This window comes from Aphidius gifuensis, linkage group LG4 (assembly GCF_014905175.1).
Source record: "Aphidius gifuensis isolate YNYX2018 linkage group LG4, ASM1490517v1, whole genome shotgun sequence".
In the NCBI taxonomy this organism is placed as follows: Eukaryota; Metazoa; Arthropoda; class Insecta; order Hymenoptera; family Braconidae; genus Aphidius; species Aphidius gifuensis.
This window is the reverse complement of record NC_057791.1, coordinates 9,302,469-9,325,338: the sequence shown is the minus strand read 5'-3', so window position 1 is coordinate 9,325,338 and position 22,870 is coordinate 9,302,469. Positions and strand designations below refer to the sequence as shown.

The following is a 22,870-nucleotide window of genomic DNA, read 5'->3' as shown; positions in this document are numbered from 1 at the left end:
GTTAAAAAATGTTTTTGTTATATTCTTAACTTATCAACATTTGGCAAATTATTAAACAATATGAATAATATTAATTAAAAAAATTATTTTAATTTATAAGACATATTTTTCTTTTTATTTTATTTTTTTTTTTTAGATAAAAAGAATGTGAATCAAATAATTGTAAATAAATCAATAAGTACGATTGAAAAAAAAGTATTTTTTATAATTTAAATGTTTCTTATTTTCAGAATATTCAAGGTGTTATATTTTTAATTATGTCTATAGATAATATTTTCAATTTATATCTAATTTTTCTCGATTGACAAAAAAAAAACAGTTGAGTTCAAATGTTTTATTATTGGAGTTGATCACATAATATTAAAATATTCGAAAAAGTTAATTTAACATATTCGAATTGTAATGGCAAAATTTAAAAATTAAGTTAAAAATTAATGTACCGTTTGAATAAAAAAATAAGGAATTATTTTTCGAGTGTAAAACTGTTGACTTAATCAACAACTTGTCACCCCTGGTAAAATACGGAGCCGAAAACGATTAAAACGAGATGTTACTCCAGAGATAAAATGCCAAATCAAGAAAATTATTGATGGCCTCTGTGAAAAACGTAATAAAATAACTTTATCCTCTTAACACACGTATGCTTTATTAATTTTAGTTTATTTAAAGCATATTATTTATATCTTTGCAGGATTCTACGTTACTCTACCACTTTTGCTGAAAGAACTTCAGTAAGTAAAAATATATTTTATATATTTTAGTTTTGACTCTCATTTGGTTAAATTTCTTTATCTCCTTAATATTGATTTTAAACAATTATTATTTTTTTTTTTAGAACAAACAACGTAAAGCTCAATGTTTGTAAAGAAACATTGAGAAAAATTATATATGGACTGGGTTTTAAATATGTACCCCGGAATGGCAGAACATATTTTTTAACATGTCCAGCTATAGTTGAAAAAAGAAGAAAGTTTTTAATAGAATTTAAAAGTGCACTTGATGAAGGTAAACATATCGTTACACTTGACGAAACATGGGAATTTCAATATGAAACTGGTAAAATTAGGGATTGGCAAGATGGTAATCCTGAGTCTTGTCAAATGAGAACATTGTCTACTGGAGCCAGATTTATTATTTGTCATGCTATTGATAGAGATGGCTGGATTAAAGGAGCAGATCTTCTTATTGATGGTTCATCAAAGCCAAAACCTGGTGATGATTATCATAACGAAATGAATGCTGAGACTTTTGAAAAATGGATAAAAACACAACTTATCCCTAATTTACCAGATGTACCGTGTGTTATTATTATAGACAATGCACCATATCATTCTAAACATTTAAAAAAAACAATAAATTCAGATGCAAGAAAAGAAAAAATGATAAAGTGGTTGATGAATCGTAAAGTAGAATTTGATCCCAAAGAAATAAAAAAAAATTTTATATTCATTAATTCAAAAAGAAAAAAGAAAAATAAAAACTAGGTTTGTTGTTGATGATTGGGTATCTGCAAATACTCCCCACAAAATTTTACGTCTTCCACCATATCACTGTCATTATAATCCAATTGAATTATATTGGGGATTAATAAAACAACTATACGAAAAACGTGTTGGCCCTTATTATGATTTTTCAAAAAATACATCAAAACATATTTGGAAGGAATGTTTGAATGCTATTACTCCAGATATGTCAAGACGTATCTTTGACAAAGTCAAGAGAATAATTTTGAAAGATTATAATGAGGAAATATTAGGAAAGAATGATGAAGAAGATGTAAACGTTGATTCTATGACAAAAGAAATGTTATCAGAAGCAACTGAAACTATGGTAAATAAAAGCCCAATGTTTAATGTTCGTAGAAAACTGTTTACTTCATCACCATCTAGCTCCAACAAAAATGAATTAGAAGAAAAACAATGTGACTTAAATATATCAACTGCAGCATCTCAAAGTCAAAGCTATCTAACATGTGAGTCTGAAGAAGTTGATAATGATTTAGGGTTCATTCAGCCAATTTTTTTCTCAGAGCATATGGATATAAGTGATGTAGAGAGTGACCCAGTTTGTATTTCTCAAGACACAAATTTAGATTTAAGTTTGATGGAAATTATGTCACAAGAAGGAATTTCTTTCAACAGTAATGACAAATCTGCAGGTCAGCCAGTAGACCAAACAGTATCAAACGGAAGCATTCAGCTGTTAGACCTAAAACCCTCATTCATGGCATTCACTTATTTAAGTGACTCAGGTGACAAAGAGATTAAAAACTCATTGAAAAACAAAGTGACATCTTCTGATTTAAAAAGGTTAAATCCAAATATTTCGTTAAACGATAAAATTGTTGATGCTTACTTTGAACTTATTCAAAACAGAGATCCATTAATACAGGTTTTTAGTTTCCAGTTTTTCAATTTACTTTATGATTTTTCTTATTCAAGGGTACAAAGTTGGACTAAAAATATTGATATTTTTTCTAAAAAACATTTGTTGATTCCAATTAATATGGGAGATGCTCATTGGTCTTTATGTGCAGTCAATTTTCATGAAAAACAAATATCTTACTGGGACAGTTTAGGCAGAAAAAAAGATCACGTACTAAATAAAATATTTAAATATCTTGGATGTGAATACAGAAATAAAAAAAAAAAAGAACTATGTAAAATATTACTGACAGTTAATGTAGTTTTTACACTGTCAAGAGATTGAGAATTTTGCTCAGCTACATGTTGGCTAGAGCTTTGTAAAACATGACTGGCAGTTAATGTTGTTTCTCTACTTTCAAAACTTTGAATGAGAGCATTAGCTTTAGCTGGATTTTCGACATTTTTTTTTTCAGTACTAGTATTGTTTTCTAATGCTTCTTCATTATTTTCGAAGTTTTCTGGGACATTCGTTTCAACAAAATATTCAACATCTTCTTTTTCTAAATATTGAATCAACTCTTCAGCAGATTCTGGAAATACAATGTCTTTATATAATCGATTGTTTTAACGTAACCATTGTGAAGCTTTGAATGCTTTCTCTAAATTTACTAAATTTTGCCAAACAATTTTAGATTTTGTAGGAATACTTCGTACTAGTATATATAGCTTATGGTCAGAATCATCAATCATATTTTTTAAACGTGAATTTGCTATTTTTATCATTTTTCAAAGAGTTTTAAATTGAACAGAATAATATTTTTCCCTTGCTTGCATACACCACTTGACAATTTTTTCAGCTCTGAGCCTGGCTTTTGTTTCGTTTTCAAGATCGTCGATAGACTCAACTGTAATTTCATATGTAAGTTTTTTAATATATATTTCTAGTGAAGATTTAAACAGAACATATGTATTGTCGTCTTTTGGTTGCTCTTTTTTCAAGATTTGAGGCTGTTTTGATACGTTTTTTTTTTTTCTTTGAATGGCTGCTGTTGCTTAAGCATTGTTGTCTAAGCGTGTTTGTTCCAAATATGCTTTATGTTCTTTCTTCACTATCTCTTCCAGTGGAATTGGAAGTGGTGGATCGCTATGCTTAGTCATTGGGAAAGGAGTAATTATCTGTGTTTCGAACATATTTAGTGAATGCTTTCTCAAATTGTCATACTCGTATTCAATAGTTTCAGGTTTATTGCGGAATCATAAAGAAACTCCTAATGCAATAGCCAGTACATCACAAACATCAGCATTTTGTTGTTGATGAACTCGTGGAAACCGCACATTGTTCTGTTCAACTGAATAAAATGGCAATAAACGTTGTAAAAACATTTGATAATCGTTATGAAGTATATGAATGTTTAACGAATCATAAATATGAATATTTTTACCATTGAAATAACTGCGAACTCAGTGATCAGTCATTGGGCTAGAAGCGCCTCTGCTATGAAGGATTTGTATATGTTTGTTAGTTTTTGGAACGGGTTGAATTTTATCTAGGTTTTGGATATATAAAGTATCTTGCGGTACATAATCAGAACAACCATATAGCAACTTTCCAAAGAACAGCATGTCGTCTCTGTTTAATCTTTGATTCCCTCCAATCCCGTTTTTAGATTCTTCTGAAATACTTGGAATCTGTACAACCTTCCGTTTACCAATGCGCTTTTGGCCACAATCATATCCTCCAGCTTTTAACAAAACGTCACTATTAGTCGTGCATTTTTTTTAGGAGTTTGGATATTTGGCAGGAAAGTAGGTATTTTGATATCCTTTTTCTTAAAATTAATCTCGTCATCTCTCAACCTATTATTAGTTGAACTATGAATATTTGATCGGGAAAAGGTAAGATATCGCGAAGTTCAAACATTGATAATAAATGGGCACGCATGTCTTGAACTTTATATGGCCTATATGTAGTCATTTCAGGGTTTCCGCCTAATACAAGAGTTACTGCATTTCCAAAGTATATGAAAAGAATCACGACTCAAATTTTTTAATATATTTAATTTTATAAAATTTTGAAATAAACTCTTGTCAAGGATATGAATTCTTCTGGAAACAGAAAAAACTCTTGACAAGGTCAATAAACCTTTCTTAACCGAAGAAAAATTACTCTTGTCAAGGAAATGAATTTTTCTGGAAAGAGAAAAAACTCTTGACAAGGTCAATAAACCTTTCTCGAAAGCAGAAACAATACTCTTGTCAAGGAAATGAATTCTTCTGGAAAGAGAAAAAACTCTCAATAAACTTTCAAATTAATCAACAATTTTAAAATCAAATAACAACAATAAACTATCGAAATAATCAACAATAAAAAAAATTGATAACAATAATAAACTATAAACTTTTAATCATTTGTTCCAGATATTGCCGAAAACAATATTTTAAATCCATACTCACCAATAGTGTCGATGATGGAGGACCACGAAGACAAGGACGAAGAGGTACACGAGGTGGACATAATATTGGGATAAAATGTCTTTTATTTATAAAAAAAATTATGAAAAAGCCTTAATTAATCAAAAAAAAAAAAAAAAAAACGTGATATTGTTAACAAAAGGTGATGATAAAATGTACAAAGTTGATTTAAATTAATAATATATATTATTATAATAATAATGAAGTAAATGAATATTATTAAGTATAGATTACTTGATAATAATAATAGTAAATAAGTAAACAAACGTACTGAAAAACTAAAAAAAAATAACCTTTTAAATATTAAAAAAAAAATTAAGACAACAATTCATGAACAATGTTGATCAATGAATGACGTGTAGCAAGTATTTATTTTTTTTTTCTCCTTCCACACGTTGATTTTCATGCCATCTAGGTTTAGTGTTAAAAAAAAAGTGTGAGTGTTGTTTTTTTTCATTATAAATATAAACATGATTCTAAACATGATGATAATTTAATATGTAGTCTAATGATTGTATTATTCGTATCAAATGACTGTCCATTCAGTTCAGCTGTTTTTTTATCATCAGTATTAACTTCATCTTTATTAATTGCACAATCACGTGGTATTAGTAATGGTAATAAATATTCTGGTCTATATGAATATTTAACTTTACCAGAACTACTACATTGATAACGCTCTTCAACTTTAAATTTAAAACAATCAATTGAATTAAATTTATTAACATAATGACGTTCAATAATATTAATAAGATGTAAAAAAAATTCTTGTGCATCTTGTTGACGATTTGATGAAAAACCAGGATGTCCACGTGATATTAAATTTTTAAACATTCTTGGTGGTATTCCTTGACGATTATAATCTTCATTATTTAATTTATTATTTGGTTCAATTGAATATTTACCAGATAATAAACCACAATCAAGTTTTGATATTTGTGTATCAAAATTATTTGCTGGATCATTATAATTATCATCAAATATATTAACTGATTCATCAACATATTTTTTGGTATGAAATCTGGTATTATAAATAATGTTTGCATAACACAATTTAAATAGCATGAATTACCAAGATTATTTAAACCAGTATAACAAGCACCAAAAATTGGTATTAATTTACTTGATGCTATTTGTAATGCAATCCATTCACCAAATTTTTTATTTAAATCAAGCTCAAGTTCAATTATTGATTTTTCAGTGTTTTCCATATTTGAAATATTGAAACCCCAATGTGATAAATGTATTATCAAATTTGGATCATCAACCATTTCATTTTCATCATATGAATAAACATCATCATTACCTTCTTTTGTTATTGTACCTAATTCAATAGCAAGTGGATAACCAGTTGTACGATAATGTTCAATTGCATGATCATTACCACCAGTACCATTAAAAAATTTACGTCCACATAAGATACTACAATCAGTTAAATTTAACCATAAATTTTGTGTTAAATCACATTTCTTACTTTTCCAATTACTTGGTGGTATTTTTTCAAATGTTGTTGCATGTCGAAAATTAAAAAAAATAAATGAATATTTATACCCAAACTTATTATTATTTCTTTTTTATAATTACTTTGTTATTATTTTTGCTTCACCATCCCATGTACCAGCTAATGCTTCTCTTTCAGCAATTTTAATTGCTGATTCAGCTTTTAATATTCCAGTAATTAATTTTATTATCTGTAAAATTAGTCTTGATATGTTTATTTATATTTCAATTTGTATATTATTATTAGCGTTATTTATTTATACCTGTTCTGTTAAATCAACTGATGGATTGTAACATGACAATTCTGCCAAATATCTGCTCGGACCGCTTGTTACTGTCATTTTACCTGTAAATTGTCCTTTTCAATAAACAAAGCTAAAAATCCAATAATCCAACATAATAATAATAATAATTAGTATCCAAAACGTAATTAATAAAATCAGGGATTTTCAAATCTTCTTAAAACCGGAAAAAGACATAACACAATCTCGTGCTCAGAACACATTCATACCTGGACAAAATACAATTAAACAATGAACAAAACAACCGAAACAAGCAATCTAGAGGAAAGCCGCAGGGTCGCTCAGTGTGTGGGTTTTGGTAGAAGGGACGGATAAACCTGTCATAATAATTATATCCTGAAAATAATAATTAATAAATACCCCAAAATAATAACAAAACACACAATTGATTCATTTTACTCCATATTTATTTATCAAACATCAACGTAACTCAAATACCAAAGTAACTCAAATATTCAGAATACAAAATAAACTAATCCAATATTATCTCAAAAATCCTAATCTAAAAGGGACCACGTCCAACAAAATATTAATTATTAATTAATTAATAAACTAATTCTAATTATCGAAGGTATCAAAAGTATCATAATCAACTCGAGGATCATCCTTGAATTGATCATAAAATCAAAGCTAAACAAAAGATAGCATATGGTGGTTGATCCTCCATCTTCAACATACAAAAATAACCTCAAACTCACCGTCGCCAGACGACTGGTTAAAACCGAGGTCCAGTCAGTCCGACGTCTCAAAGACAAGAGAGAGAGAGAATTTTCTCTTAATTATTTCACTGAATTTAAAATACGGAAAAGAGGGGGGATTTGCCCTACTCTAAAATGACTTGATGTTGATGAGGTCGCTAGGTGGAGAGTCGGACCATTGACTATGTGGCTCAGACTTTAAGGCAACGAGAATCGTTACAGGATATTTAAAACTTGTAAAATTTAGTAATATTATTATTTCATAAGTTTCATCATAAGTATATTTTTTTTCATCTGGTATAAAACCACCTGGTGTATCTATTGCTAGCTTTGTTATTTTTTTAGCTGGTCCATCATTATTTTGATTAATTTGTGCCTAAAAAATATTGAAAAATTAATTTATCAATCATTGTTATTATTCATTGATTGATAAATAAATTTAATAAAGATACATCAAGACAAACTTGTTTGGTTTTTTTGATATTTAAAAAAATAGCATTTTCAGTTTTTTTGTAGTAGTCTTCAACAAAGTCACGACTAAAACTAAAAAATGTTATAAATAATAAATAAACAAATGATACATACCTTAGATATTTTCGGTGGATGTTTTGTATATATACATTTGTCATAATGTGCTGAATTCCTTGATATAACATTTTCCCGGACCTCATTGACAAGCAACTCTTGAATCTTATTTATATGCTGTCAAGAATCATGAGTACATTTTGGAATTTTTTTAAACTGAACTATGAGCTCATCAATAAACAATATTTATTTATATATTTATATTGATTTTTTTTTTTTATATTTGACGTGAGAGTCAACGTATTCTGGAGGTTATGTATGAATGAATACAAATAAAATTATGCAGTGGAGCCAATATAGCAACACAAAAAAAAGAGAAGTCGTAAGAAAGAGAAATGAAATAATTGCAAAGTTACCAACTAAACGAAAGAAATCTGGTCGATTTGAGAAAAATGCAAAGACCGTAAATATCAAAATTATGCTTTAAAAATAATTACGCGACGGAAAAATCTGATATTTTTTGTAAAAAAAGCTCGACATTGATTTATAGGATCATTACCAAACCTTAGCATCCTTATTTAATTATATCATATTTAAATTGAATTTCTAATAGATTCGCGACAGAAGGGGACAAAATATTTGATGTACAATAAGGCACGGTAGTAGTAGTTAATCTCATCTCACACATATTTTCATCAACACACATACATTTCTTTCTCATACTTGACTCGAGGCACTACCGTGCCTCTTGATACCGACATTCTTCAATTTATCAACTAAAACTCCAATTGATTCATAACGCATTTCATCAAACAAAAAACACATAGCATCATTTACTCGGGTTAAAACAAGAATATTTGCAAGTGGGTTTTCTGCATTTCTAGCAGCATGTTGATGCGTTAATTTTCCACTTATATGTATACCGTCTTTTTGACAGTAGAACAAACAAATCTTGATTTCGTATCGATATTCTTATTTTATCACTATTATCGAAACTGGTAGATCTATCTGTCCCATTTTAATTTATCAATGGACTTTTTTCGAAAATTACGGCTCAAATTGAAAAATATTTCAGGTAAGAGTTGTAGGGTTTGAAGGTGGACATAGAAAAAAAAAAAAATCCAAAATGGTGGAATTTCCGGTATGAACAAAGTTTTTTTAAAAAGATACCACATTTTTTTTTTGCACAAAAAAGTTTTTTGAATCAAAACTAACACTTTTTATTTGAAAAACTTTTCGATAAAATAACTTTTTTTTTCGGCCCGATTTTATCTGTTTATGGATTTTCCTGAAAAAATATGGCTTTAATTGAAAAATGATACTTAGAAAAAATGTAGCACTCAGAAAGACAAAAACGGGAAAAAAAAAAAAAAAATTTAAAGTTCAAAATGGCAAAGTTTCCGGTATGAACATTTTTTTTTGAGGTTACCTGGAATTTTTTATCATTAAAAAATTGTTCACAACAAGACTAACACTTTTTCTAAATAAAATTTTCCGCAAAAATTGATTTTTTTTCGAAACTTTATTCATGCTTCTAACTCGACCATTTTGAATTTTTTTCAAAAATTTTTTTTTTGTTTGTGTTCTCTTTCTAAACGCTACAACTTTTCTCAGTATTATCTTTAAATTGAAGACATATTTTTTTAGAAAAATCTATCAACAGATAAAATCAGTCCGAAAAAAAAGTAATTTTATCGAAAAATTTTTTAAATCAAAAGTGTTAGTTTCTATGTAAAAAACGTAGTGGCACAAAACAAAATATAGTATTGTTACGTACCAAGTTGAAAAATTAAAATTTAATTATGAAATAACAAGAAAAAGAAAGAATATGTAAAATCAAAATTAAATAACCAAATAATCATAGAATAATTAAAATAAATCAACTTGGTATTTCACGTTAAAATTAAAAATCCTCTTATTTTGTAATTCCCTACAGGGTAACGGGTTAGGAGGGAATGTGTATGATTGTAGATGTACCTTGATGTAAGAATAATCCGAAACAATTGTTGAGAGCGTGTCAATCTGGATGGTCGCCTGTTGATGTTTGTAGTCTCGAATAATCCAAACGGTAAAATAAACTCGAAGCACAGAAAACAACACCCCGGAGAAATGTCACAGTCAATAATTTTTATATAGGATTAGGGAAGGTTAAATAACACAGGAAATAATAATTTATCACAAGAATTAATTAGTTTAAATTCACTCGAAAAATAATATTTATTTAAAACGTAAAAGTTCAATTGATTTTATTTAATTTTTATCAGATGTAATTGATTTTAATTTTAATTTTAATTTTTAATTTTTAATTTAGTTTCAATGATTTGAATAGAACGAAAGTTGTCGCAAGAGTGACGCTCCTTAATATTAAAAATAAAATTATTCCCATAAAAATTTAATTATTAGGTAGGGATGAAAAGTGGTACCATAGTTGAACCAATCGGATTTAAGGGTTCCCATGGTAGTCAGCATTTAATAATTTGCTTAAACATTTTGTTAATAATAATTTAATAATTTTAACGGATGTAAAATCTCGAGTTGCAAAGGTGACTTTGAAAACTGCTTACCAAAATTTATATAAAAATTATAAAAATAAATTGTTTTATAAAAATGCGAAATTTGAATTTAATTCCGTGTGAAAATAAAAAAAATAAAAAAAGAAAAATTTTATTGCTTGCTCGACATCTATTGAATTTGTTAATTTATTATTTATTATTGATTATTAATTGAAAATATACCAAGACGTAACAGTATCCATTTAAAAAACTATGTTTATACCCGAAACTCTACCATTTTGAATTTTTCAAATTCTTTTTTTGATGTTTATATGTCCCCCTCCAAACTCTACAACTTTTTTTTGAAACATTTTTCAATTCAACTCAGATTTTTCAAGGAAAATCCATTGATAGATTAAAATGGGACAGTCTGTATGAGCATGTAGCTCATAGTTGGATATTTCGTTGGTAAATTGAACGGTGCGTTGACATCAAGAATATTTCCATCACTCATTTTTACGTGTCAACCAATTAAGACGAATTGCTCCGATAACGAATGTAGCTGCTGCTCTCTCACTTAAACTTTTTTAAGCGTTTTTAGAAGAAATACGTTTAGCTGCTTCACGAGCTAAAATATTATCCACTGCGTTACTTGCTTTGATATCGTTTTGATTTTTTAAATATGCAATATCGTGTTTTTCACAGGCTGCGTTCAAAAGATTTATTACCGGATCACCTCCGGCTAAACGTTTTTCAACTCGGTACATAGTCCCCAGTATAAATAACCAGGTGGATGAACATTAAATGTAATTTATTGATTATTTTATTGAGTATTCCTTCTCCACGACGTTTTTCGTTCTTCTCCTCTTGTGATGTATGCTCAATCATAATTTATAACAGACTGAGTGGCTGTGGTATAAAACAGTCGAATTTATATGATTTGAGTTTAGTGCTCATCACGATGGAAAACTAGAAACAAGCTTTCAAATTACCAGTTATAAATTTTGATATAATTACATTAATAAGTGGTGATGGTTTGAGAGAAAAACGACAAGGTGATTCACTACCAAATGCAATAAGACGTGCGATAGTTAGAAAGAGTAATTATGTTTAAACGATTGATAAGATTGATTGTTGGTTGATAAAATTAGGAAAAGAAAATATATCAGAAGCTGCGAATGAATATCTTGAACTTGTTACACCGCTAAACAAATTAGCTGCACAATTATCAACAACAACAACAACAACAACAACCAATAAAGATCACCATCAAAATACAAATGATAAAAAAAATAATTCAACTTATGAGAACAATTATAATATGTCTGATATTAAAAATTCAATCTATGGAAAAGAAGGCGAATATGATATTGCTAATGAAGGTGGAGAAACATTTGCAGGAGCAATCGACCAAGGTTAACAACGAGGATTTCTTACCATGCTAAATCACCGGGGGGAGCCATGCTGGTCATCTCGGAAGCCAAGACGAGAACAGAACGGAAACCTAACTCAGTCTTAGAAATGATAGAGGGGCGCGGTCCATCTGTTTGGATTATGAAATACGTACCAAACCTGAGGAAGCTATCGTGAACCAAGTATAGTGAGTTACAAACGACTATATTACATTGCGACTATATTATCGGAAAATACGGACGTCACAAGTATCATAAGTGTGAGAGCAAATATTCTACATGTGAAATGAGTATGTTGTATAGGGAACCATACAGCGATCTATCGTGACCAGGTCTTACACATACGTTGAGGTTTACGTATTAAGTCACACTCACGGGACATCGAATATTTACGCATTATGTAACGGACACATGTAACGGACACATGTAACGGACTTGACCCTCCACAGAGTTGTAGCAGTGACCCTTGGACTACTAACAACCAACTCCCATTAGTTATTAATAATCTATTCGACCTCAAATAAATAATATTTACCACGATAAATAGAATTTTATTGTCGATTTATTTATTTATTTCGATTAATTTTATTCCTTGGTATTTCAATTTATTAAAATGAATTGTTTTTATTTTATTCGTCAAATAATTTATTAAAATACTAAAAAAAAGAAGTAGCAAAGGAAAAGATGTAGCTAACTAATGAATGTTGCCGAAGAATTATGTTTTAAGGAAATAATATTGCTTAAAACATAATTTTTTGGCAACTGTAATTCATAAGCTACTGCTTTTCCTTGGACATTTTTAATTATCAAATAAATAATATACATGTAATTTTATTTTTAAAAAATAAAAATGTCCAGGAAAGAGCAGTAGCTAAGGGAAAGATATAGCTGAGGAATTAATGTTGCAAAAAACATATTAAACATTTTAATATTATTTATTAATATTTTTGATAAATTTTATTCATATATTTAATACTACTATATTGCGCATCGCCTATGCTTTCCCATAAGTGGAACGCTGGTTCCTCAAACGGTGCAGACAATCTCTCTGTCGCAGCCCTTGGAAGATTTAGACAATGACAAGAGTGGGGATTCAGCAGAACTCGGCTTACATGCATGCGCAATGAATTTCTGTGCGTATAATTTCTGTGTTCAAATATATGATGCATATAATATTACTATTAACATGTTTCCTTATTTTTGAAATATTCTTTCAAAATATTGATAAATAAACGTAATTAATAAAAATGAATTCGGTCAAACTATTGTTTATTTATACACAGCTAATCTTACGTATGAGGATACCTGTATATGCGTTGAGCTATTCCGAGTTCTGCCGAATCCTCACTCTTGTCATTGCTTAAATCTTCCAAGGACTGCGACAGAGAGATTGTCTGCACCGTTTGAGGAACCAGCAAAATCGAGCCCCATGCGCAATAGAGTAGTATTAAATATATGATACCATCGAAAAAATTAATATAAATAAATCAAAAAATGATAAAATTCTTTTGCAATAACAGTGAATACAGCTATTCATCAAATATAAAATAATAATAGACGGATAAAATAATCAATCGGAAAACAAAATCATAAATTAATTATATATTAACGTTAATTAGTTATTCAACTTACTATGAAAGTTTTTTCAATGAGAACCTCTTGCCCTCAATTTCACTCACAGAATTATGTTAGAGGTCTTTCTGGTTCGACGTCGAATCGAGCGTTTTTCGACCTCGATCCGAGCTTGAATTCCGACGTCCGTCCGAGCTACTTTAGCGTAACGTTTTGACGTCCAACCGACATACGTACGGACGTCGGATCGAGCCCCGAGCTCGAAATTTGACTTTGAATCGACGTCAAACGGATGCTCAATTTTTACCTGGGAGCATCAATAGTTAAACGGTTGGATAGAACACTATAAAGTAAAATGTTTTTTGAATTTAGCATGCAAGGAATTATGAAAAGTTAAAATTATTACGAGAATTGATTAAAAATCACAATAACACAAAACATCGCGAAATTAAAAGGAAACCTGTTGAAGTTGTTGGTCAAAGTATAAAATATTAGAACAGACTGTATTTGAAAGTTTTAATCATTGTCATGTTGAGATCAAATTTAAATTAAATCAACATGTAAGAATAAGTAAATAAAAGCGTGTCTTCGATAAAAGTTATAAACAAAATTAGACAAAGAAAATATTCACAATTACTAAAAATGAATAAAATAGCACCTGTAACATATAAGCTTAGAGACTATCAAGGGAATTCAATACATAAAAGCTTTTATACTAGAGAGCTACAAAAAGTTCGACATCTTGACATTTATTTGATTGAAAGAGTTTTGAAAAGAAGAGGAAATAAAATGTATGTAAAATAACTTGGATTTGACAATTGTCATAATCAATGGATATATAATCATTAATCAATAAACTTTTGTAAAAAGAAAAATTTGATTGGAGTGTATTTATTTTCTAACAATTATTTTCGTTAAAGATATTAATTTACATTTTTGATACATGTATTATTTACATTATTTCAAATTTTTCTTATACATACTTGTACTTAAACACGTTTCTTCAACAGGTTTATAGCCCCAAGGTGAAGCATCAGTCTCACGATTAATCAATTGACGTTCATTATCTTTCCAACTTAGAGGTATTTTTCCAGTTGTCTTTATTTGATGCAAATGTTAATACCAACGCATAATATGGCGAGACGACCAAGGTCAATTGAGAACATACGAACTCAATACGGTGACCTTCATTGTACATACCTACTAGCAGCAGCATGCTTAAAAAACGACTTATATGTAGATGATCTCTTGAGTGGTGCGGAGACTATCGAAGATACAATATTATTGCGTAATCAATTGATACAAATTCTTGAGAGGGGTGGGTTTAACATCCGTCAATGGGCCTCCAACGAACGACAAATTATTAGTGATTCAACCATTAAAAATGTCACCCCGCGTCTAGTACTCGATAAAACATGTACGCTAAAAACACTCGGCATTTCATGGTTGATAAGTGACGATAGAATAACATACAATGTCAATTCCATTAAAAAAAATGAAAAATTAACCAAGCGCCATATTCAGTCTGAAATTGCGAAAATATATGACCTCCTCGGTTTATTGGGTCCAGTCGTATTACAAGCCAAATCAATTATGCAAAAAATTTGGAAAGACAAACTTCATTGGGATGAATCGGTGCCACCGGATATACACCGTTTATGGGTCAAATTCATTAATCATTTAGATACAATGAAAACAATAACTATTCCACGTAGATTAATAATAGAACAGCCAAAAAATATACAAATACATGGATTTTGTGACGCCAGTCAAACGGGTTACGGCGCATGTCTATACTTAAGATCGGTAAACGAAAAAGAGGAATGCACCATTAAAATCACCTGTAACAATACCGAGACTTGAATTAAACGGGGCGTTATTTCTTACATAATTATATCATGAAACATTACCTGCCATTCCAATCGAACTAAATAAAATCATTTTTTGGGGGGACTCTGAAATAGTTTTATATTGGCTTAAAACCGACGCACACAAACTCCAAACATATGTTTTGAAGAGAGTTTCAGAGATCCAAAAGGGAACAAAAGATTTAGAATGGCGGTACGTACCTTCAAAGTGTAACCCTGCTGACATTCTGTCCCAGATGAACTCGTACACAACCAACAATGGTTTGAAGGCCCATCGTGACTGAAACTACCACACGCTAATCGGCCTAACGAAAAAATCAAATGTAACGAGATTCCAGAATTAAAAAAGAACACGTGCCTCATAAATCAACTCGACACTCTCATATTCCTAAAATTTTCATCTTACGGGAAATCAAAGAGAATCGTAGCCTATTGTCTTCGGATGAAACTTAATAATAAATATAAGGATTTGAAAGTACAAGAAATAAGAGTCCGCGGAATTAATCCTTTTAAAAACATTACAAGCTTCAAACTTTCAGCGAGAAATAGAATGTTTACTAGATTCGATAAGCATTAAGTCTAAAAACCGCATCAACTCGTTAGACCCTTTCATTGACACTGACGGCATATTACGAGTGGGTGATTGATTAAAAAAAGTTTTGTGAGTCATCTAGACTCGCGGGTTTATTATGTGTAAGCATCTTTGGCGTGTTGTTGTAATTGAACAAAATAATAATAAGTACATATTCAAACAATTTTTTTTCATTCATTTATAAAAATATTGTTTGTTTTTATTTTATTTTTTTCTATTTTCATAGAATTATTGTTGTTTAGTATTTTTCAATAATCAATGATTACAAAATTTCGATATATCGATTTTTTTTCCCTAATTTTATATTGACGATTGATAAAACTCATGAAGTAGAAAAAAAAGTTCAAATAAAATTTTTTAATATATTCCGAATATTTTTCGAGTTATCGATATTTTTCTGGTATTGGTGGTTATTTGTTTCGTAATTGTTAATATAATAGAGCTAAGGAAAAGAAGTAGCTAAGTAAAATATTTTAGCTGGTAAAAATATGTAGGTATTGTTTGTTTGGCTATAATTGAGACTAAGTAAAAAATATAGCTAACGAAACATTTAGCTAAGAAAAAGATGTAGCTGAGAGAAAAATTAAGCTGGTAAAATTATGCAGATATTGTGTGTTTAGCTATAATTGAGACTAAGTAAAAGATTAAGCGGCTAAGGAAACAATGTAGCGGAATAAACAATCTAGCTAAGAAAAAAATCGAGCTAAGAAGATGCAGCTGAGAAAAAAATTAAGCCGGTAAAATTACAAAGTTATTGTGTGTTTGGCTGTAATTGAGACTAAGTAAAAGATTAAGCGGCTAAGTAAAAAATGTAGCGGAATAAAAAATCTAGCCAAGAAAAAAAACTAGCTGAGAAGAAGATGCAGCTGAGGGAAAAATTAAGCCGGTAAAATTACAAAGTTATTGTGTGTTTGGCTAAAAATGTAGATAAGGAAAAAATCTAGCTGAAGAAAAGATGTAGCTGAGGGGAAAATTGAGCTGATAAAAATATATTTGGCTATAACTGAGACTGAGTAAAAAGTTTAGCAGCTATGTAAAAAATCTAGTGGCTCAGTTGAAAATCTAGCGGTTTAAAAAAAAAAAAAAATTTTTAATATATCGAAATTTTTATTTTGACTTTCTTTTTTACTCGGAGAGTTTTATCGACTGCCATTATTATATCTGCAAAAAAATATCTATATTGAAATTTATGAATTATTATCTGAATTCTTATCGAAACATTTTTTTCTCCTTGACGAGCTTTATTGATTGATATTAATAAATTTTATAATTAATCGTTATTTTAATAACTATACGATATATAACCGATAAATAGCCGTTTTTTCTATACTTCAACTTCATTTTTAACCACTTTGGTCATCTGCAGAAATTTTTTCCGTATTTTTCTCGTAATCGTGAGAAAATTTTCTATAAAAACTAAATAAAAAAACATGTTGTCTGGGATATGATAATATCCTCTGAAGGTGTCGATATATTAGATTCGTATTTGATTTATTAATATTTTTTTATTTTTATTTATATTAATACGTCTTCACTCTTATACGTCGTGTAACATACATTATAGCACCTCGATAGTTCAGTTCCCAAACTATATTTTACAAACACTATCTCGCATGTAGTATGTTCAACGAACTTGAATAATTCAAAATCAATAAATATCGACAGATAAAATATCATATGTAGTTGAATCCTAATAATATCGATATTGAAACTTTAAATATCGTTGTGTTTTTTCATACGTAATTCATTATACTTATTGAAAAAGGCACTTTTTAGTTTAAATCAAAAATTATTTTTTAAACTGAAAAATATCTTTTTCATTACACTATAATAAACATAAAAATTATGAATATGAATATTTATCAAGTATACCATTTTTCTTTTACTTTGATTAAAACAGTATAAATAAATTATATTGTAAAATTATCGTACAATTATAATAATATTTTTCTCTTCCAAACTAACACATCAATGTCTATTTCTCTTTTTTTAAAACATAAGATTAGTCAATATTATGAATAAATTTTTATTGTATAATAATTCTATATTATGTTTTGGATAGGAAATATTATTATAAACAATATAAACAATAATAATGGGTATATTAATGTAAATGAAAAATACTTGCATATGCATGTATATATATGTACAATATGATCTTTACTTCGCCTAACAAATGCAAGTATAACTAATCAATTCAAATAAAATACTTGTATATTAATATATACAACGGCGCAAATATATATAATAATAAATAATTAAAATATATAAATACTCGCATTTAAATTCATATATACTACAGAACGCCTGATGGTAACAGTTACCAACCGATTACTATGGCGCTGCAAGGCGCAATGAAGACTGACAGAAAATAGATTCCTGTCGAGATCCGTTACCGGATCTGACGTCTAAACCCTATGTTTTTTCCTTTTACCCCATACCCAACCTGCGCCTAAAGATGTTTACACATCAAAAATCCAAACTCACTTTCACTCAAAAACACCCCATATTATTGCCAGCAAAACATCCTTTGACCGATCTCATTGTTAATATAATATATTAATATATATTTTATTGTTAATAAATTATTTATATCAATTATTGATATTAGTATCATTCCTATAAATTATTAAAGTAAAATTTAATCTTGTCAAATTTTTCTAAATTTATTTACAAAAAAATTTATTCATTTGTCACTAGGAGTCGAACACTTGCATGATAATTCAGATTTGTTTCCTGTTAGATAAAAATTAATAAACTATATATATCCTCCAGTGATATGTTATTAGTAGTATTATTATAAACTACTGAAAAGTAAGTTTTCCAAATCTGTTAAATTAAGTTACAAAAAAAAAGAGAGAAAATAATAATAATAATAATAATAAATAATAATTTTTTTCCCCTTCTCCACTATGTGGATTTTAACGCTCGCATGCAAATAATAATTCAAAATTGCCACTTAATAAAGTAAAATTTGCGTATACAAAGTCATTTTCCCCCCAATAAAATTGGATACAGATATATGAATTTCATGGTAATTGTATAAATTCTCTTCCGTACGGAATAGTAAATTTTACTAGAATTTCTAGTCAATCTCGCTTCGGTTATTGAAGGATAAAATACAAAAAAAAAAAGCCAATAATTAAGCACAAATTTGGGGGGAACCAAAATTAAATACTCTGACGAGCAACAATAATCAGTAGTTAAACAAGGAGAGTTCTGGATCACCCCCCTGCTGGGGTCCATTGTTCTCCATAGGGGGGTCCATGGGGGTCTATTGTTTCACAGTGGGGTCAGCAGGGGGTCTATTATATACATCATAGCGGGTGGGTGGAGCTAAAGATGTATACAAAGCTAGGGAAAACATGTAGCTAAGGATGTGTAGCTAAAGATGTGTAACTGAGGGTATGTAGCTAAGGTTGGTAGCACGGTTTGTAGGTAAGTGCGTGTAGTCAAGAAAACAATCTTCATATGAATTATTTGAAATGTTGATAATGTAGAATTCCTATAAAATTATATGTCCATATTATCAATATTTTGATAAAGTAGAAATTTTTTTCAACTGATAATCGGGTAAAATGTAAAAAGTGGGGAAAAAGAAGTGGGGGAAAAAAGAAGTGGGGTGAGATAGTAGTATATAAGGCCATGCAGAATAGTTTGTAACCCTCTTGAAATCTATGAACTTATTGTTGAAAAGTTTCAACGTACATCATAATCAGTTAGAACAAGTTTTGACGAGTTTAAACAAGTTTAAAATGTTTGAAATGAGTGCAGCAAGTGTTGGTCCATTAAGAGCATATAAAATGAGTATACAATTAAGGGTAAGTATATAATTGTTATTTATTTAACTATCCTTTGAGAATAGTATTAATTATTCCAATAATTATTTATAGATGAATAAAAACCTAACACGATTACAAAATGAATTACGGAAAACAAGGAAAGTTATCAACTCATCAAAACCATCTAAAAACCAAGAGATAAACGAACTACAACTTACAATAGAAAGTAATATATAATATCATTATATTATATTATATAATCATATAATCTTATTAATTCCATTTTAAATAAAATGAAGTTATAGGTATATAATTTTTCAATGATAAAATTTTTAGATTCAAACGATGACTGAAAAACTACTTGATGCATACGACGTGTTATCAAAATTAGAAACAGCTGAAAATGGTAAGTTATAATATTTCTAATTTGATCATCTGAATTTTATTAAATAAATTAACCAAATTATGTTTCAGTGATACTTAAAGATAAGAACACATATGAGTTTAGATTTGAACAAAAAAATGATAGAGAGAAAATAAAAGAAGAAGAAGACTTTATTGACGTTGAATATAATGAAGAAGAAGAAGAACTCTCAGTTTTGGAGTCAAACTCATCAAAACCTATTGAATTTGATTTAAATTTTGATTAATAATAAAAAAAAAAAAAAAAAAAAAAAATTTCTGTATTCATGGTGAATCTATCGTAGTCTTTTATCATTACAACTCCAGTGATGATATCTTTCCACCATCAATACAAATTACATTTTAAATTTATTTATATTCAGTAGTCACTTAACAGTGAAACACGATGAGCGTTGACGTGTTCGGGCATCAATTACCAAAAAGTAAGGTTAGAAATGGTTCTATCGGAGCTCGTGGACCAACAGGTGAAGGATTTATGATAACAGAAGATGGTCAGTTTAATCTTCAAAAGAAAAGGTAATATTGGTTATCCTAAGGACATAAATAATGCAGCTCCAATCAAATTCATTCATGACTTGATCACGGAAGAAAAAAGGATAATCAATTAAGCAATAACATTATTACAAAATACTAATGAGAATCATCAGGTAATAATCAATACCTTACACTCAAACGCTCTTGGACTTGAGAAAAATCATATGATTAATATTCAAAAAGTTGAAGATCTTTCTATGCGAAATGTAGAACTTATTCAAAATTTAGATTCACGTTTAGTGAAGTTGGAAAGAACTTGTTAAAATATATTAGATATAATGAAAAAAGCAAAAATTATTTAAATTGAATAAAGAGGGCACGCAAATCAGTGGAAAGAAGAAGGGATTATCAGAAAATCTGTATGGTTACATATATTTTTTTTCAGTTCTTTTTTGATTGTCGTCGTTGAACGTGTTTAAGAAAAAAAAAAATAAAAATGTCAGTATTCGTTGATTTTCAAGGTTTTGAAAAACCAACAGGTTTATTTGTAATTAAGGAATTAGCAATTCAACCGATTAATCCTACCGGAGTAGTGAGTGTAATAGTTTTTAAAGGACCATGTTCAAAAAATCAATTACTCGAAGATTACCAACGTTCAATTACACAATCTGAAGAAAATTATCATGGGATACCATGGGATAGTGGTGATGAAATTTTTGATGAAGCAAACAACATTTTAATTGAAAAATTGAGTGAAAAAATTAAATATATTTTTGTAAAAAGAATAGATAGAAAAAATTGGTTACTATCAGTACTTCAAGATAAAGCTGTAACAATAATTAATTTAGATGATTTGAGTTGTCCAGATTTACTTGTGCTTCAATCTCAAGCAGTTATTAAACATTCGATAGGAAATCCAAAGTGTAAAAACTATATATGTGCATATGAAAACGTACAGCACTATAAAAATTGGTTTATTAGAATTTTTCTTTCCGTCCAAATGTTCGTAAATCTGTAATATTATTCTGTGCTGTTGATAATTTATGGAACTTAACAGCAAAAGACATTGCTAAATTACCTGTTCTGGCATTAATAAAATTTGCATCATCAGAAATTGATGGAGTTTGAGATAAATTATCTGAAAAGCAAAAGAAAAATCAAATAGTTGCAGGTTGAAAAAGGTGTAAGGAACATCCAATGGAAGAATTTGAAGATATAACTGGAATTTTTTTTTATACATATGTAAAAGATTGTGATAACTGTAAAAATAATAATAAGAATAAAAAAACATTTTAATTCTTAATCTCTAATGGCTTATTTTTTTATTTTAAATTAAAAAGTAAAATATAAAACTTGTACATGTTTGAATTTAATCAAAGTATATGATAATATATTCTGAATTTATTGAAATAAAATATTTGCAAGTTGTATGGAAAACAGGTTTGGACATGTTGCAACCTGATGAAACCTGTTAAACGATTTTAATAGTTAACGAGATAATCGGTATTTTTCTTTGAAAACTGGAAGACAGATGTTAATATTATAATCTTTTAATCTCTTTTTTATAAATTTTATAAAAGATTTTTTTAAATCCTAAAGACATAATCTCTTAATCTCTGTTCTGCGAATATCATATAGTTGTCATCCCTTCCATCGTTGATTCCTCGAAATGAAAACCTGTTTATTTTTCATTCTCTAAAAGTTTTGACGAATAGCAATGCTTTATGGAAAAAGAGGGGGTTGAATTTTTAGGAAAGGGAAGTTTTTAGATGTGGTGGGAGACCCATTTTCAGTATATATAGAAGTGTAAAAGGCTTTCCCGACATAGTCAAAAATTGAACGTTTGGAACATTTGATTTGAGGTTAGAATAAAATGTAAGTATTGAAAATTTGGATTCAAATATTATTTTGATTTGCTTTTATTAATAGTTTACTCATTTTAATATTTTTTATTTCTTTTAATAAAGATAAAATGGGTTTGGAAAATTTGAAAAAATTGGAAAAAGCAAAAGAATATTTATCAATTAAGAAATTACAAAATGGAAAAGTTTACAAAGTGACAAAAGTGCGTCAAGTGGATACAAAATATGGATTAGGAGTGACAGCTGAATTGAATAAAGTTGTTCAAGTTTTCCTTCCATCATTCAAATGTAATTACAATGATCAAAGTTGTTAGCATTTTTATTCCATTGATTATTTCTGTTTGTTTCAAAAATAAGGATAACATATCGAGGTTTTTCTAATTGAGATGCAGTTTTTATGGTCCAACTTTGTTTATTAGTTCTTGGTAAAAGTGGATATTCATATTACTCTTGCAATATCTTCAAGTTCATAACTTCCAGTTGGAATCGTTATTACTTCATTATCTCTCAAATAAATAAATTTTATTTAT

The 22,870-nt window shown here is 28.8% G+C and overlaps 1 pseudogene; it reads right to left on the bottom strand.

The window, feature by feature from the left end:
* Positions 1 to 5,315: 5,315 nt before the first annotated feature.
* On the bottom strand, positions 5,316 to 14,537 carry LOC122853829 (annotated as a pseudogene).
* Positions 14,538 to 22,870: the final 8,333 nt, after the last annotated feature.